Below are 5984 nucleotides of genomic sequence, written 5' to 3' on the forward strand. Positions count from 1 at the left end.
ATCACCATATTTCCTTAAAAATTAAATTTTGAAAATGACATCATGCTTTTTCCACTCAAAATTTTTAGACTTTAAAATTTCAAACTCTCTCCTCCAAGGCTAGGGTTTTTCAGATGCTACAACAAGACTTCAAACTTTTCTTGACGATTGACAAAACTGCAAAACACACAAAATAAATACCGACACTATTAAAAATAACAATAATACTTAAAAACAGAAATTACACGAACATAAATATTTACACACAAACATTTTGGACTTATAAAAAGTCCAAAAATACCTAATCTTTTAGCAAAGGGTAACAAAATTCACAGAGCATAACTCTGGAATTTCTACCGGATCATGAAATAACTTCACTCTTTGACCATTAACTTTGAACACAGAGTTGTCCTCGGGATTGATCAGGTCAACTGCTCCATACGGATAAAATTTATGAATGAGGAATGGTCCAGACCAACGGGACTTGAACTTTCCTGGGAACAGTTTTATCCTAGAATTAAACAAGAGGGCTTTCTGACCAGCTCTCAACTCCCGGTGCTGAATTCTTTTATCATGCCATTTTTTTTATCTTTATAAATCTTGGCATTTTCATAGGACAGATTCCTATGTTCCTTTAATTCACACAGTTGGACTTTTCTTTTACTGGCAGCCAAATCTGGACACATATTTAATTCTTTGATGGCCCAAAATGCTTTGTGCTCAAGTTCTAAAGGGAGGTGACAAGCCTTACCAAAAACAAGCTTATATGGAGACATACCAATAGGTGTTTTAAAAGCAGTCTGGTATGCCCATAAAGCGTCATCTAACTTGAAAGCTCAGTCCTTTCGGTTTGGCTTGACAACCTTTTCTAAAATTCCTTTTATTTCTCGGTTTGAGAGTTCAGCTAATCCATTGGTTTGCGGGTGGTAGGAATTTGCTATTCTATGGTTAATGTTGTACTTTTCAAGAACTCCACTCAACAGGTTATTTACAAAGTGGGTACCCTCATCACTAATTAGTGCCCTTGGGGTACCAAACCTTGTAAAAATATGTTTGTAAAGAAATTTAACCACAGTTTTGGCATCATTAGTAACACAAGCCATGGCCTCTACCCATTTAGACACATAATCAACATCCACTAGAATGTATTGACAATGATTTGATGGGGGAAATGGTCTTATGAAGTCTACCCCATACATCAAACAATTCTACTTCTAAGATCCATTAAGTGGCATTTCATTCCTTTTGGAAATGGAACCACTTCTTTGGCACTCATTGCATCTTTGTACAAAATTGTGGGCATCTTTGAAGAGAGTAGGCCAATAAAAACCAGATTGTAATACTTTAACAGCTGTTCTTTGGCCTCCAAAATGTCCTCCATAAGCTGCTTGGTGGCAATGCTGTAGAATTGCTGCCACTTTAGTTTCTGGAATGCACCTTCTTAAAATTTGATCTGCACTGATTTTAAACAAATAAAGGTTATCCCAAAGGTAAGTTTTAGTATCATGGAGAAACTTTTTGAACATATGGCCAGAAATATCAGATGGTCTTATTCCATAAGCCAAATAGTTTGCTATGTCAGCAAACCATGGTGGCTTTGATTCTAATACTAGAATTCTCTCATCGGAGAATGTTTCAACAATCTCTTCTTCTTCTAGGCTCTCCCTAGGCTTTTCTAATCTTGACAAATGGTCTGCAACTTGGTTGTCTACTCCCTTCCTATCAACTATCTCAAGGTCAAACTCTTGCAACAATAGAACCCATCTTATTAACCTAGGTTTAACATCTTTTTTGGAAATCAAATACTTGATGGTAGCATGGTCAGTGTGAACAATGACCTTTGTTCCCATCAAATATGATCTGTATCTTTCAAAAGCAAAAACCACAGTTAACAGTTCTTTCTCAGTTGTTGTATAGTTAAGTTGTGCTTCATTCAAGGTCTTACTTGCATAATAAATTGAATGAAAATCTTTTTTCCTTTTTTTGACCTAAAACAACTCCAACAGCCCAGTCACTGGCATCACACATTATCTCAAAGGGTTTGTTCCAGTCAGGAGCAACAATTATCGGTGCGGTTACTAAAGCTTTCTGTAAAGTGTTGAATGCATTTCTACATTTATCCGTAAAATCAAATTTTTGGTCATGCTACAAAAGTAAACACAAAGGTTTTGAAATTTTTGAATAGTCTTTTATAAACCTTCGGTAAAACCCAGCATGACCAAGAAAACTTCATATTCCCATAACAGTAGTTGGTTCAGGTAGTTTTTCAATGATTTCAAGTTTGGCTTTGTCTACCTCAACCCCTCTTTTGGAAATTAAATGGCCTAAAACAATTCCTTCTTTGACCATAAAATGACATTTTTCCCAGTTGAGAACCAGATCAGTCTCTTCACATCTTTCAAGACTCCTTTTTAAATTTTCCAAACAATTATCAAAAGATGAGCCATAAACTGAAAAATCATCCATAAAGATTTATATGGATTTTTCAAGCATGTCAGAGAATATGGACATCATGCATCTCTGAAAAGTTGCAGGAGCATTGCAAAATCCAAATGGCATTCTCCTAAAGGCAAAAGTACCATAGGGACATGTGAAGGTGGTTTTTTCTTGGTCCTCGGGTGATATGGCTTTTTGGTTATATACGGAGTATCCATCCAAGAAACAGTAATACTCTTTTCCAGCCAACCTGTCTAACATCTGATCAATAAAAGGTAAGGGAAAATGGTCCTTTGAGTGGCTTTGTTTAGCCTACGGTAGTCCATGCATATCCTCCAACCAGACACTATTCTTATGGGGATGAGTTCATTCTTGTCATTGGTGACAACTGTAAACCCTCCCTTCTTTGGGACACACTGGATTGGACTAACCCAAGAACTACCGGCTATTGGAAAAATTATTCCTGCATCTAGCCTTTTCAAAATTTCCTTCTTCACTACTTCTTTCATGACAAGGTTCAATCTCCTTTGAGGCTCTATAGATTTGAAGTTCTTTTCATCTAGGATGATTTTATGTTGACAAATAGAAGGACTAATCCCCTTAAGGTCAGCAATGGTCCATCTTATGGCTTTGGTGTGCAACTTCAACATATCTATAAGCTTCTTTTCTTGATGTGAGTCTAGGGTAAATGATATGATGATAGGTAATTTACCTTCCTCTCCTAGAAATGCATACTTCAAATGAGATGGGAGTTGCTTTAACTCCAGATCAGGTGGTGAAAATATGGACGGGGTAAAATTCTTAAGCTCACTATTATCCAGCAACTCAAATGCTGTAGCATCAGATGGGACATCACTTTCTAAATCCTCAACAGTCTCATCACCTATCTCAATACCTTCCTCCTTTTTAACTTACAGGCCTTCCTAGCTCCTTCCTCATAGCACATTGTCTCAATCTCAGTAACTCCTGAGCATTCCTCTAAGTAATCAGGGTACTTTAAGAAATTGAAGACATTGAAAGTGACTTTCTGGTCTTGGAGTCTCATGGTTAGCTCTCCTTTCTGGACATCAATCAAAGTTCCACCAGTGGCTAAGAAAGGTCTTCCTAAGATTATGAGAATATCCTTATCAGCCTCAAAATCTAGGATGATGAAGTCAGCCGGAAATATGAATTTGTCAACCTGAACTAAGACATCCTCAGTCTTACATTTAGGATAAGCAATGGTTCTATGGGCCAATTGCAAGGTGACAGTGGTGGGTCTAGCCTCTCCTATGCCTAAGGTGTTGAAAACAGACAAGAGCATAAGGTTGATATTAGCTCCTAAATCACACAATGCTTTACCAATCTCCTTTCCACCTATTGAACAAGGAATAGTGAAACTGCCTGGGTCTTTAAGCTTAGGAGGTATTTTGTTGGTTAGAAACGCACTACATCGTTCTGTTTATCCCAGATCTCTCAATGACACTTATAATTAAGTTTAAAAATAACCAAATTATAGTGTTTGGATGAATAAAATGATGAACACATTTAAGAACAATGTATAAACATTCAAAGGATAAGCTTGAGTGCCAAAGATTTCACTTTATTCCAAAGATTATGAAAAACATAAAGTGTCTTTGATTACAATAGGTCTAACCACCTATTTATACTAGTAATCTAATAAAAAAATAACTATCTAGTGAGACTATTTAGCTAATCTTCTACTAACAGATAAAGCTTATCTAAAACAAAGATAAACATTAAAACAAGATAAACTTTGTAGAATCCAGCTGTTGATTGGTCATCTCCAGCTATCTTCCATGGGATATGAGTTCAACCTTATCTTCATATCTTTATTGCTTGCCTCTGGTTGAACTGGTGAAGGAAACTCCAAGTGTTAGTGCCCAGAGGGGTTATGGAGATGCACTTTCCATCGGATCTCTGGTTAGTTCATCGACCCTCTGGTTGTTCTTCAGACTTAGTCATTTTCCCTTGAAGTCTTCCATCGGCCTTCTGGTTCTTCATCACTTGTTTTTCTTCATTACTTCATACATAATACTTATGGGGTCTAACACCTTCGGCAAGAGCTACGGTCTCATATTCGGTCAATTTCTTCTTCTTACTCAAAATGTCTTTAAGGAATTTGGCATAACTGGGCATTTGCTCAATTGCTTCAACAAGAGGGATGTTGATGTGCAATGTTTTAAACACTTCCAAGAACTTCTTGAATTGTAGTTCTTCCTTTTCATTCCTTAACCTTTGGGGAAAAGGAACATAAAGAGGAACTGGCTTTATGATGGCTTTGTTTGGTTGTGTTGAGCAAGATGGGTCCAGAGTGCCTAGAGTCTTGGTCTTACTTTCTTGAGGTTCAGATGGGATTACAACCTTGGTTTTTGGACTTGTTATAACGTCATCCTCGATTAGCTTTTTCCTAGCAACTTCTTCTGGAAATAACAAAGGATAGTCCGACTTACGAGGAACAAAAATGGTGGTCTCAGGAGGTCGGTCATCCAGAGGTTTAGGTGGACTTTCAGTAACAGGGACCATGGGAATAGTCTCAGGTATAGACATAACCTGTTCACTTTCTTTTGGTATGGTCTCCGTTAATTCCTTAACATTCCTAAGAGTCACTACTTTTACATGTTCTTTTCCTAGATCTCTCGGGACTTCAGTGTTACTAGGCAAAGTACCAAGGGCTCTACAATTCTGATTAAGGACAAGTTGACTGACTTGCGTTTCCAGGTTTCTGATGGCAACACTTTGTTGATTGAACAAAGATTGATTTTGAGTCATCATTTGCTGTTGTGCTTGGGACTGAGCCACTAGTCCTTTTATCATAGCTTCCAAGGAAGATGATGATTCGGACTGTGGAGGTGGTTTGGTCTGAAAAGGTGGTTGATTACTTTGAAAATTCTGGTGATGGTGATTTTGAGGATTAGAACTGCTTGCATGTTGCTGTTGTTGAAAATTAGGGTTTCCTTGTTGCTTATGGACTGGGGGATTCAAACATGAACTATTCCATGAAAAATGTGGGTGTTGTCTCCAACTGGCATTGTATGTGTTAGTGAAGGGATTCGATCTATTATGAACATAATTCACAGATTCAGCATTATGTGGACACAGTTCATAAGAGTGTTCCTATCCACAACAGACACACTACACTGAGAGGACAGCTAGAATAGGTGATGTAACAGCTGACTACACTCCTTAGCCAGAAGTTAGATTTTAAGCATATCGGCCATAGAAGAGAGTTGTGCTGTCAATGCAGTATATGCATCTACATCATGTATTCCTGATGTCTTCTTTTGCGGTTGGGTACGAGGATCAGCCCAATGTCCATTATTAGCAGAAATTTTCTCTAGGATCTCATATTATTCATTATAGGTCATGGTTGTGAAGGCTCCGCCCGCAGTCGCATCGAGCATTTGTTTTGCCATGGGATTTAACCCATTGTAAAACATCTCAAGTTGAATACAGTACGGGATGCCATGGTGAGGGCATCTCCTTAACAGCTCTTTGAACCTTTCCCAAGCGTCAGGAACAGCTTCATCATCCATTTGTTTAAAAAGGAAAATTTTGTTTCTTGACTT

General features: G+C 37.8%; 1 non-coding gene across 1 annotated transcript; it reads left to right on the forward strand.

Moving 5' to 3' along the window:
- The first annotated feature begins 5877 nt into the window (after window positions 1-5877).
- LOC112526259 lies at window positions 5878-5984 on the forward strand. Its single transcript, XR_003070581.1, has one exon. It is a non-coding gene; the product is annotated as a small nucleolar RNA R71 (small nucleolar RNA).

This window comes from Cynara cardunculus, assembly GCF_001531365.2.
Source record: "Cynara cardunculus var. scolymus isolate 2C chromosome LG 13, CcrdV1, whole genome shotgun sequence".
Classification (NCBI taxonomy): Eukaryota; Viridiplantae; Streptophyta; class Magnoliopsida; order Asterales; family Asteraceae; genus Cynara; species Cynara cardunculus.